Below are 14046 nucleotides of genomic sequence, written 5' to 3' on the forward strand. Positions count from 1 at the left end.
ATGAGCTTGAATGCTAGAAGAAAGGGATAAAACAGTGATGCAAGAAATTTTTTCTCTCTCTTTTGCTGTTTGGAGCTAAAACGAAAGAACAGAAGCTGTGATCCGTATGGCCAACCTGGGTTAGCCCTAAGAGATATTCATTGCTGACAGATTACTACAACTCTGTCACTTTTTGGAACCATAGACTGTAACTCATTTGTGTAAATATGTTGCCTGCTGTAACCTGTAAATAACTCTCATTTCTTTTTCCTAGTTAATAAACACTTAGGATTGGCTACCAGTGTTGTCTTTTGTGTGGGATCTGAGATACAAATTGACCTGAGGTAAGTGACTGGTCTCTTGGGACTCTTGGGAAGCAACCTGAATGTTTTGTGAATTTTGATGAATGGCGACCAAGTATCAGTAAGTTCAGCTTGCCTGTGAGACAAGATAGACTGGAGTACCCAAGGGGACTGTCTGTGACTCCATGGTAACACTGTTATAGTGCTTCAGGAGTTCACATTTGTTACTGGGTTGGTGAAATCTAATTATAGAACATACGAGTTTGTCTGCCCTGAGGTTGGCACCAATGGTTGTGAGCCACTCCAGACAGTATGACATTGTAAATTACATTTTGGACCAGCTGGGACAGGGATGCTGTCATTTTTTGTATTTGTACAAAACCTTGCACAACGGAGCCCCCATCCTAGTTGCAGCTCTCGGATGCTACTGCAGAAAATAATAATAGAAATTCAGTGGAGTTTGTCATCTCACAGTTCCCAAGTGATTTGCATCTTTAAAGACAAACTGACTCGCTGCAAATGTCCACTATTTACAAAGGAACCCAACCCACCTGTCATAAATATAAAGGGAAGGGTAAACACTTTTAAAATGCCTCCTGGCCAGAGGAAAAACTCTTTCACCTGTAAAGGGTTAAGAAGCTAGGATAACCTCGCTGGCCCTTGACCAAAATGACCAATGAGGAGACAAGATATTTTCAAAGCTGGAGTGGGGGGAGGGAGAAACAAAGGCTCTCTCTGTCTGTATGATGCTTTTGCCGGGAACAGAACAGGAATGGAGTCTTAGAACTTAGTAAGTAATCTAGCTAGATATGCGTTAGATTCTGTTTTGTTTAAATGGATGATAAAAGAGCTGTGCTGAATGGAATGTATATTCCTGTTTTTGTGTCTTTTTGTAACTTAAGGTTTTGCCTAGAGGGATTCTCTATGTTTTGAATTTGATTACTCTGTAAGGTATTTACCACCCTGATTTTACAGAGGTTATTCTTTTATTTTTTTCTTCAATTAAAATTCTTCTTTTAAGAACCTGATTGCTTTTTCATTGTTCTTAAGATCCAAGGGTTTGGGTCTGTGTTCACCTATGCAAATTGGAGAGGATTTTTATCAAGCCTTCCCCAGGAAAGGGGGTGTAGGGTTTGGGGAGGATTTTGGGAGGAAAGACGTTTCCAAGCGGGCTCTTTCCTGGTTATATATCTGTTAGACGCTTGGTGGTGGCAGCAATAAAGTCCAAGGGCAAAAGGTAAAATAGTTTGTACTTTGGGGAAGTTTTTACCTAAGCTGGTAAAAATAAGCTTAGGGGGTTTTCATGCAGGTCCCCACATCTGTACCCTAGAGTTCAGCGTGGGGAAGGAACCTTGACATGGTGGCAGAGTGGTGGGATTAACTTGAAATCATTTTGAGATCAATTTGAGATTTTTTGAACATGAAGCACAGATTTTAAAAAGGAATTTTTTTTTCTTTGGGCTGCTGGAAAGCAGGTTTTAAGCTGAAAGCAGTGAGAGGGTTTTTTTTTTGTCTCTGCTTGGGGGCCAGAGCAGAGATAAAAGGGAATTCTCTTTTGTGAGCTGGAGTTTTCTCTACCTAAAGGCAGGATAGTTAACCTCCTGCAGGGAAATTCACAAGTCTTCACAGACCCGAAGAAGTTTTTTTTTTACCTAAGAGCAACTAGAGGGGTTTTCTGCCTATTTGCCTGGAGACAAAGGTGTTAGGGGTTTTTTTGTTTTTTTTTCTAAGGATTTTTCTGTAGGCTGACAATCACTATCAGAGAACATAGGTATCCGGACAGCACAGCAAAATTTTACAAGCCAAGTTTTTTTGATTGTTTTATTTCTAACTCTTGGGTGTTAAGTTAGTTAAAAACAGAGAGGCAAACATGACAGAGCCCAAAACAGAAACAGCCAAAGAAGCTGCTCACAGGAGAGCTATGGAGGCAAAGGAAAAAGAATGGAAGCATGCTGAGGAGGAAAGGGAGGCTGTCCACAGGAGAGCTATGGAGGCAAGGGAAAAAGAACTGGAGGAGAAGGAAAAAGAGAGGAAGCATGAGGAGGAGGAAAAGGAAAAAGAGAGGAAGCATGCACTGGAGATGGAGAAGGCAAAGGCTCAGCAGAATATACCAACAAACCCTAGCAATCCTTCTCCAGGTACCACTTCCCATCCCAGAAAGTTCCTCACCTACAAGGCAGGCAATGATACCAAGGCCTTCTTAGAAAACTTCGAAAGGGCCTGACTTGGGTACAGCATCTCTACAGACAATACATGGTAGAGCTGAGGCCGCAGCTCAGTGAACCCTTAGCTGAGGTGGCGGCTGAAATGCCTAAGGAACACATGAACCAGTATGATCTGTTTAAAACCAAGGTGAGAGTCAGAATGGGGCTAACACCCGAGCATTCCCGTCGACGGTTCAGAGCCCTGAGGAGGAAACCAGACGTGTCATTTACCCGACATGCCTACCACATTGTGAAACATTGGGATGCCTGGATATCAGGAGCAAGTGTTAAATCTCCAGAAGATTTGCCCTTCCTAATGCAAATGGAGCAGTTCTTAGAGGGTGTTCCTGAGAAAATAAAAAGATACATCCTAGATGGTAAGCCCAAAACTGTAATTGAGGCAGGGGAGATTGGAGCCAAATGGGTGGAGGTGGCAGAAAAGAAAAAAACTGGTCGCAGTTGGAGCGGATACCAGAAGGGACAACCTCAGACCACACTCTACTACCGGGGGCAGCTCAAGAAACCCTCCATACACCTTATCATCTCGCCACACTGTTCTCCAGCAACCCACCTTGCCCCAGTGATCCGTCAGCTGTACGATGTTTTAAATGTAACGAGCTGGGGTATGTGAAGGCCAACTGCCCAAGAACTCCAACAGATTACAGTTCATAGCACCGGAATCACACCAGAGGTCCTCAGGCCCAGATACCTCCCAGATACCCTGGTAAAAATAAGCTTAGGGGGTTTTCATGCAGGTCCCCATATCTGCACCCTAGAGTTCAGAGTGGGGAAGGACACCACCTCAAGACACCACCTCAAGAAAGAATTTCTTCAGGACAAGATTCCCCAAGACCAGCCTACACATGATCAAACTGGCATCACTTGCCAAGACAAGCATTTCAGTCTCCACAGATTGATATCTATCAAACATTAGCTTCCACGGGGCGTCACTGGATACAAAGAAAAACAACCCCCAATATATTTTATTTAGGGGCTCCTTCCCCACCTTTCTATTTTCTGGTCATATAAAATACTTTCAGGAGCTGTTTGGTCAACGATTGTGGCTCGTGGTATTTGGTATGTGATTGCTGGCATCTTCCAAACCATGAATGAAAGGGCTTCGTAACACCACAAGTGGAACAACCCTTATGAGTATATTAAAGTATCACTGACTTTATGGGTGTTTTTTTTAATTTAATATTCAGAACACCAAATAGTGACAAACAAACAGTGTGTTGGATTTTTCATTCCAAGATGTCAACTCATATAAAAGGGTAGAGTCTGAATGTTCAGATAATCAAGAAGGATTGCCTGGGCAGTTTTAGGTGTTTGATAACCTTGTGAGTATAGAGATGGCTCTATACTGTACCTTTGGCACATGTTCTGGTCATGGCTTGGTCAAAGCACAAGCTCAATGGCAAACTCCAAGATCTTTGAACGGCCTTCTGTAGGTGTTATCTTTTCTCTAGTAAGCCCCCAAACCCTCGCTGTAGCTAGCTTAGTGGGTTAGCCTCCATAGCTTCTATAGCCTCAGTCTGTGAACCCAATGAGATTTCTAGATTTGTTTTCTTTTTCCAAGATTGGAACTATGCTGTGGCCAACTTGGGTAAGGGTTTGGGCTTCTGAACTGGGGCTGAAGTTTTGGGATAGAAGGAATACAGGGCTGAATGTGACAGTGAAAATCAGGGAGAAGCAATCTTCTTGGGAGGGAGCAGGCAGGAATCATTCAAGTTAGGTAGAATGAAAGGTTTGGAGGATCATTCCCAATAGGGATGCTTACCTGAACTTTCCAGATCTCTTGGAACTACAAAATTGGAATAAGACTCCCATAAGAACAAGCTCACTCCAGTGATAACCAGCATTCCCTGTGTTCAGTGGCATCAAACATTTCTTTTGAATATGCTTATTCTATTTTGGCATTCTCCTGCCCCCCATAGTTCCTGACCAGAACTAGAATTTATTTTATGTAGTCCACAGTCCACTTTCCTAGAGCAATGTGAATAAAATGTCAAATCTTAAAGGATTTACAGTATTATGGTTTCTAAAGCTATATACGGAATTGTGGTTTGCTTTAAAATTGGGTCATAAAAGGTCTTATAGTTTGCAAAAAGAAAAGGAGGACTTGTGGCACCTTAGAGACTAACAAATTTATTTGAACATTAGCTTTCATGAGCTACAGCTCACTTCATCGTTTGGATAGTTTGAATAGTTTGGATTCTGCAAAATTCTGCATCATTCAAGGGTCGTAGATCAATTGCCCTTATTATACAGTCTGTACATGAGGGGGGAAAATGTTCTTTTTTCTTGGCTTTCTCCTTACTGCACAAGCTTATTCATACCTTGGAGCTCTAGGTTTATTAGCGTTGTGCAGATGAATAACACACTGAAGCCGGGGTCCATTTTTGCATAATGGCAATCTGAGTTACTGTGTTTACTGAGATCTCTGCAGCAAATTAGTCCAGGCTGTTTGTCAGGACGGGGGAGATTAGTCTGCCTAAAATTAAAACAGAGCTGAGCCTTTGCCCAGAATACACAGTAAACCTTGCATGAACATGTATTTGCTTTTAATTTAAAACATTTCATTACCATTTTCCCAACTATCTAATAATGGTACACGCTTGTCTTTCCATATTATTAGTAAGAACGTGTACCACAAAACCAGGCCAGGCTCTAACACACCCAAACAGAGCACAAAACAACAACAATACCCTCCCTCCCCCAGAAAAAAAGTGAAAGAAATAAAGAATGGTCCTGAAATCACAGTAGTTGGAAGAATTAAGGGACAGACCTTTCTCTGTGCTGGGGATTGAGTCACTGACATGCCAAACTCTCTAGTGCTGCTTTGGTCTGTACTTTCACACTTTCACAGGGGAGACTGAGGGCATCTCCAAGTGACAGTAAGGTACAGCAGAGTCAATATACAGCAGTGAGTAAAGGTCCCACTGTATCTGATTGAAAACAATACCAACAGGAGCCCCATTGTACTTAATGGAACTCGACTGAGTGGATAGGTAGAAGGGAAGAGAACTCCCGACTTGAGCAATTCACAGTCAGACACAAAGACCTGTTAATTTTTTTGCCACTGTCTAGTAGAAAAGCATCAAGCACTGTGAACCAGTTCACATGGAATTCTTCTTCTTTATCCTTAATATATCCAGAGACAGCAAGGGGACAAATGGGAAAACATGTCCTGAGGAAAAGGGAAGCATGTGCAAAGGGAGAAGAGAAGGGGACAGGAAACTCTCAGGCATGGTAAAGACAGCTGATGGGGGTAGAGAGGAACAGAGGAGATCAGACACTCTTTTCCAAAAAGGACAAGATGTTTATCTCATTAGCGACAAGTAAAGCCATGTACTTTGCAGTAGCCATAGTTCCCCAATGGGTAATTATGTGTGAACATGCATCAAAGGGAGGCCTCCAGGAGAACCTCTACTAAGAAGTGTGCCATGCTGTGAAGGAGTTTGAGACCCTCAGCAGATTCTCCTTCAGGAAAAAGAACAATTGCTGAAGAGAGGGGCACTTTCTGCAACAAGTAAACCTCACTGATAACAATGGGAGTGAGGCTTGCAGGATTTGACCCTGAGCATATAATTACAGAGCTGGAATCTTTACACTTAAGGCAAAATTTACAATTCCCCCCCCCCCCCACAAAAAGTCAGTCAACGAGTAAGTGGAAGGAAGGTGCAGTATATGCCATGTTGGACCATTAAACTCTGCTTGTTCTGTTTCCCTGAGTGCTTTTGTTTCTCTTCCTGATATTTCCCATCCTATTTCATTGCAGAGTGTACCCATGTCAGCCCCACATCTGGAAGATGAGTTGGTGGAGCTTTGTTTTTCCTACATATATTAGTGATTACCTTGCTTCAATAAATGCCAGACTCTTTAACAATAAGTGCTGTTTAAAAGGGGCATCTGTTTTCCTCAGAGAGGGCAGGACAATGAATCTAACTCATCCCTAGTGTAACTACACTGAATTCAGTATATATTGTCATAATGCCCTTACCTGTGTATATATATATATTGGGGCAGAGTCAACATGGTTTTTTGTAAAGGGAAATTATGTCTCACCGATCTGCAAGAATTCTTTGAGGGTGTCAACAAGCATGTGGAAAAGGGGGATCCAGTGGATATAGTGTACTTAAATTTTCAGAAAGCCTTTGACAAGGTCCCTCACCAAAGTCTCTTAAGCAAAGTAAGCTGTCATGGGATAAGAGGGAAGGTCCTCTCATGGATTGGTAATTTATTAAAAGACAGGAAGTAAGGGGTAGGAATAAATGGTCAGTTTTCAGAATGGAGAGTGGTAAATAGTGGTGTCCACCAGGGGCCCAGTGTACTGGTCCAGTCCTATTTAACATATTCATACATGACCTGGAAAAAGGGGTAAACAGTGAGGTGGTAAAATTTGCAGATGATACAAAACTACTCAAGATAGTTAAGTCCCAGGCAGACTGCGAAGAGCTACAAAAGGATCTCTCAAAACTGGGTGACTGGGCAACAAAATGGCAGATGAAATTCAATGTTGATAAATGCAAAGAAATGCACACTGGAAAACATAATCCCAACTGTACATATAAAATGATGGGGTCTAAAGTAGCTGTTACCACTCAAGAAAGAGATCTTGGAGTCATTGTGGATAATTCTCTGAAAACATTCACTCAATGTGCAGTGGCAGTCAAAAAGGTGAATAGAATGTTGGAAATCATTAAAAAAGGGATAGATAACAAGACAGAAAATATTGTATTGTCTCTATATAAATCCATAGTATGCCCACATCTTGAATGCTGCGTGCATATGTGGTCGCCCCATCTCAAAAAAGATATATTGGAATTGGAAAAGGTTCAGAAAAGGGCAACAAAAATTATTAGGGGTATGGAACGGCTTCCATATGAAGTGAGATTAATAAGATTGGGACTTTTCATCTTGGAAATGAGATGACTAAGGGGGGATATGATAGCGGTCTATAAAATCATGACTGGTGTGGATAAAGTAAATAAGCAAGTGTTATTTACTCCTTCTTATAACACAAGAACTAGGGATCACAAAATTAAATTAATAGGCAGCAGCTTTAAAACAAATAAAAGGAAGTATTTCTTCACATAACACACAGTCAACCTTGGAACTCTTTGCCAGAGGACGTTGTGAAGGCCAAGACTATAACAGGGCTCAAAAAAGAACTAGATAAATCCATGGAGGATAGGTCCATCAATGGCTATTAGCCAGGATGGGCAGGGATGGTGTCCCTAGCCTCTGTTTGCCAGAAGCTGGGCATGAGCGACAGGGAATGGATCACTTGATGATTACTTGTTCTGTTAATTTCCTCTGGGACACCTGGAATTGGTCACCGTTGGAAAACAGGATACTGGGCTAGGTGGACCTTTGGTCTGACTCAGTATGGCTGTTCTTATGTTCTCACTTCTGCGCTCTTCTGCACACTTCCTAATTTCAGCCTGAGCTGTGAGCAAAAGTATCAAAATACCACAAGCACAGCTGTGGTACCTGGTTTTAGGTCACTATACCCCAAAAATACTGGAAATCACAGAATAAAGGCTATTCCCTTAAGACTTCTATATGAAAATGCCCTGGGTATATTTGAACAAACAGCATTAAGCTATTTAGTCAAACCTTTTGATGTTTGCCCATTACTATTTAATTTACAATAATATATTTACAATAATATTTACAATAATAAGTATTGAGTAACTCACTGAATACCATGATAACTAATGAAAATGCTATTGCATCACTTTGTGGTCAGGCTCTCAATAATTTCATGGGGAAGCAGTAATTAACTTCTTTTACCACTGACTCAGCACATGTTAAAGTTTCCCTCCCGCATTCTTTGTGATGATTGACCCACACCTTCTCACCACCAGACATCTGACATTTTTAATAGATAGTATCAAACTGAGAAAAGCAGCAGCTAACATACAGTGCGTTTAGGATATCTTATTCCTGAACACCCCCACCTAAGATCTAGTACGGTACCTAGTAGATATCCACTCTTGATCACAAAAGATAGGGCAGATGTCACTCTTCATCAGAGGTTTCCCAGATGTGAAAAAGAGCCCTGTGTAAGTTCAAAAGCTTGTCTTTCCCACCAACAGAAGTTGGTCCAATCAGAGATATTATCTCAGCCACCTTGTCTCTCTAGTCTTCATCAAAACATTCCAGCCTCTGGTGGGTGCTACCTTATAGTCATTGTATATGATGAAAAGTAGCATTTTTAATGTTATCTGTCACTTGAGTAATTTGGAGTGCATGATTTATGGCCTGTCAAAGGAAAATCTGTTATTTGGTTCCTCCTTGGGCAGGATTCTGCCCATACCGCTATTTGAGGATTACTTTTTAAGTAACAGCAGTTAAAATACAACAGTGACACAAGTATACTTTACCCATAAAAGGATTGCAAGACATGCCCATCACTATGTTTGACCTTTTTAACAGTGGTGCCCACTTTTGAACCAATCTATAATCTATTGTACCCCAAAATCATTACTACTTAAAAAAAAGAATATGAATATGTAATTGTAACACCACTACAAAACCTCTCCAGAACATAGTCATCTCTACCTGGCCTGGGATAACACATTTTCTGTTATTTATCTCTTTATCAAGCTAAACTCCCCTGTTGGTCTGTCTGCATCCATCTGTTGTCTCTTGTTTTATACTTAGATTGTAAGCACTTTGGGGCAGAGAATGTGTTTTTTGTTCTATGTTTGTACAGCACCTAGTATAGTGAGGTCCTGGTGCATGACTAGAGCTCCTAGGTGCTACTATAATACAAATAATAATAATGAGAAGAGGAGCCAGGCTTATCGTCTTGAAGAGGTGACTCCTCAAGCCCAATCTTTTCCGGTTTTACCAATGCTGAGAAAAGAGAGATCAAAGGAAACATCACATCATTATATGATCCTGGCCCTAGAAAAGGGAGGGGGGTTAGTGAGTTGCCCTAGGCTGCCCAGGGCATCATGCTGGCAAGGAAATACGCAGACAGCGTGCTGCAAGGACAGTCATTTTCCCCCAGCCGGAGATGGTAGTTAGCTGAGCTGCGGGGAACTTACAAAAGCAAGCAAGGAAGGATCAAAGTGTAAGACCCATGCATAGAGGCCTTTTATTGCTTTTACCCTTTGCTTTGTACCTCTGGGGGAATGAATAAAGAATGATTTGGTCTGAAGATGCTATTTTTGAGTCCCTTTAACCACCTCACTGGTCACAGGTCCTTGGAGTGAATGGATTCACACGTAACAAATGCAGCTGAGTTACCATGGTTGGGAAATGGGGATTACAGCCCAGACACCCAGTCCCAGAGCTGTTGGACAGCATGCTTCTGCCCAGAGGCAGGTACAGGGAGCCAGGCCTGCCCCATAAGAGGTGGTCTTAAGAAGGACTATATGGGGTCTAAAGTGCAGTTCGTCCTGTAACTGTGACATTTGGTATTTAGCATCACCTCTTGAAAAATTTAGCACCCAGGCAAGTGCTGTAGTGTTTTATTGTAGACATGCTCTATATTGATGGGAGTGGTTCTCATGTCACTGTAGTTAATCCACCTCCCTGAGAGGCAGTAGCAGGCAGTTACTATTTGCATATGTGCAATACAAGCACATCTTTCTGAAAGTTAATCCATTTGAGCACAGTTCTGCTTAATAGCAAAGAAAGCATTCAAAATGTAAATAACAAGACGTGAGATGTGAGTTTGTGTGTATGTAAAAAGTAAGGATGAGCCAGTTTTGAAAGAATAAGAAGTCAACAGTTTCTAAAATCAAACTCAGCCCTTTAAGTTTCTGAATTGTGAAGATTGGAAATTGATCAAACTTAGCAGCTTCATAATAGGTCAAACCCAAACCCTGGAAATTATCAAAATTCAGTCAGTGAATCATGTCTTAATTTAACTATGATGCCAAATGGAACGACCGCAAGTAAAAAAAGTACCAACAAAATAATCATCTACAACTACACGCTTTCAGCATCACTTCCTAAAAGGTGCTGCTGTCACTGCATGCATTCACCACTGTTCTTAAAACTGTATGCATTGCACTGGACCTGAACACCCACAAACTTTGGAGAAGTACAGATCCAAATCTAAAATTACGCAATTCCGATTTATCTTTGGCATCAATATGTTTATTATTTTGCTTCCATTGTCTACCTAGGACTGGAACCAAGATTAGCTAAATGAAATGAGGAAAGAAGACTATATAGTTTTACTGGCTAAGATTGACTATGGCAGTGAAGGTAATCTCAAGAGAGATTTTCTTCTCATGTGATTCCCAGTGTAATGTGTCATAGAGGTAGATGCTCCTCTGAATTCCTGACTGTAATTCTCAGTAAGCAAGAAATGAACTACACACATTCATTGATGAGAAAATAGGTCCCTAGTTTGTTTAGTATGACAGCGTAGGTCTCTTGGCAGATGAATGCAGCACTGTGGTTTACCAGACCCCAAATAAACCTGGCCCTCAGTGTCTGAATACCAAATTGTTTGCACATTTCCACCTAGTTAGCCAAGGGCTATTTTAGCTTTACAGAGATAGGCCTAAGGCAAAACCTGGATCTAAACTCACCCCAGGTGAGCTGGATCTAGATTGAGGAATTCTAATTCTTTTTATGTAGTGGAAATGTTATTTCTGGAGAAGCCTTTAGTATTTTTTTAAATCCAGACACTTTTTACCCTCTGATTTTAGTTCTTTGAACTGCCCCACCCTGCTCTGCATTCTGATGTCTTGCTTCATGCACACAAGATGTGCTTGTATTGCACATATGCAAATAGTATCTGCCTGCTACTGCCTCTCGGGGAGGTGGATTAACTACAGTGATGTGAGAACCACTCCCATCTATGTAGAGCGTGTCTACAATAAAACACTACAGCACTTGCCTGGGTGCTAAATTTTTCAAGAGATGATGCTAAATACCAAATGTCACAGTTACAGGATGAACTGCACTTTAGACCCCCATACAGTCCCTCTTAAGACCACCTCTTATGGGACAGGCCTTAAGATTATTATTCTTTAGCTTCCTGTCCCAGCTATGCTTATTGCTAAGTGGCAGAGAGAATCCAGGCACATCTATCCCCTTTCCTTCTATTGGCAAGTTAATGGGATTCTGTTTCTCCATGCAAATAGTAACTGCCTGCTACTGCCTCTCGGGGAGGTGGATTAACTACAGTGACATGAGAACCACTCCCATCAATATAGAGCATGTCTACAATAAAACATTACAGCACTTGCCTGGGTGCTAAATTTTCTGATGCTGGATCCTTCCCCCTGACATTAGTTTGGGCTCAACAATAGTTTTAAAGAAAATAAATGTGGAAACACAAGAAAACCAAAATGTAACATATGCTCAGGGCTAAAAAGAAAAGCCAAAAGCAGAAGTGAAAATATCAAAGAAAAAAGACTCCAGTTAAAAACTGGAAATATTAGAAAAGAAGGCTTGTACTTTCACTTGATACAGGTCAAGGAAGACACTAAATACTTATTCCCCTTTCTTTTAATGCAGAGCTACGAGAGGTTTTGTTTTACCACATGGCTGTCATGGCTGAGAGACTCAAAGATATCGGAGTTATTGATCCAGGGTTGCCTTCCTCACTCTCTTCTCTTTCTATTGAGAAGAAGAAGGTTGTTTTATAGTCATCTTTGTAGTGGATTATATTTTCCGTATATTCCTCTGTTTGCCAGAGTGGGTTGAATTATTGGTTGATCAGACTAATTTATCCCACTTTTTCTACTCATGAATTGATCATAGGTCCAATTTCCGTATCTTGCAGACAAAAGGATGCCAACAACAACATCCAAATTCATCCTGATTTCTAGGAGTTAATCGTGAGAATTCACCAAACAGCTTATACACATACACCTCAACTGATGGGCTGTTCATAAACTTTTGTCTTTGCAAATACCCTTGTTTGTTTATTTTCCCCAATGGTGTGTAGCAGGTCGCCTAATTCACATGCTATTGTTTCTGCTCTCTGATTTAATGGCTGAAACTTTTAAAACAGGAGTATAATGTATGAAGCATATCAGCTAATGAGCAGCTGCTAATGCATCTCTGTTATGAGTTACCAGATGAATAATAATTTATGTTAAAATTTACAAAATGTTTAGAATTCATAAATAGACTGGCAATCGAAATCCTAAAATAAACATGACCCCAGAACACCAGCAGAGAGCTCTAATCATGAATATAGTCATGAATCACTTTCTTCTATTATGAAACCAGTGCTGCTGCTTACTAATTTGTCTCATCTCTGTAAAGTTAAAAAAAAAGATTTTAATTGACTAGAACACATAATACAAACTCCATAAGCAACTAACCATGAACATTTGACTAAAGCTTAATCCGAGAATTTGACATAACAAGGGCAAATAATACGAGTTAGCTTGTGTTTAGAAACGGGACACTTAATTTTTTTAAACATTATAAGGAGGCAGCGTGGTCTAGAATGGAAGACTGAGGGCTTGTCTACACTTAAAGGGCTGCAATGGTGCAGCTGTAGTGTTTAGTGAAGACGGTATCTACACCGAAGGGCAAGCTTCCCTGAGAGGTGGTAGCTATGTCAACAGGAGAAGCCCTCCCATTAACATAGTGCGGTTTATACAGGGCGTTAGGTTGATATAACTATGTTGCTTAGGGGTGTGAATTTCCAAACCCCTGAGTGCATAGTTACACCAGCATAAGTTAGTAGTGTACACCAAGCCTGGGAATCAGGAGACCTGGGTTTCTCTTCCTAACAATGTCTTGCCACCTCTTAGAGGTGTTGTATACCTACTTATCTGTCTTGGTAATTCTATTATGCACATTCCCATGGCATCTGGGTATTAATTAATGCATGTGAAATGCTTTGAGCTCCTTGAAAGGAAGGCACTTTTAAAATGGTGTATGTGATGCTTTTTAAAAACTAGTATGGATTCCCCAAACCATCCAGATTTCTCAGATTTTATACACTCTCCTCTAAGGAATATTTTGAAAGAAATGTTTATATGGTGAGTTAAGGCAGGATTCATTTTTCTAAGAAGCAGCCAGTTTAAAATTAAGAAGTACTTCCCAGAATTTTGGTCGCTGGTTTCCAAGTGTTCCCAAGTGAAGCTGTTGCTAGCATATTTATGGTGTTTAATATTCCATCCCAGAAAACATTTCTAGTTTACTATGACTCAGTATTTTTTTTTTTGCAACAGAAAAACAATAAAACTTCTGTTTCTCATCGAATTTTGGCAGAGAATGACACTGCAGGCTGGCTTTGGCAGAACCACAGTCTGAGAAAAGGTCACTCTTTTGGCAGAAAGTTGTTGAATTTGAACATTATCTAGGTTTGCCCAGGCCATTGGAAGCCACTGTCTTCAGGTGAAGAACTCATGTAAAAGTGCTTATTCTACAAGTTACTCTTTATTAGTGTCAACCAAAATAATCACTTCCTGTGAGGGACACTCAGCATGAGGTAATCCCAAGGTCTATGTTCCACTGTATTATTAGGCTAGGCTGTTTACCAGCTCCACAGATATTTCTTTAAAGGGGACAGTAATTGTATTGCACAACAAATTCTGACTTCATAAAGAGGACTGTTTGCT

The sequence above is a fragment of the Dermochelys coriacea genome, chromosome 11 (genome assembly GCF_009764565.3).
Source record: "Dermochelys coriacea isolate rDerCor1 chromosome 11, rDerCor1.pri.v4, whole genome shotgun sequence".
Lineage (NCBI taxonomy): Eukaryota > Metazoa > Chordata > Testudines > Dermochelyidae > Dermochelys > Dermochelys coriacea.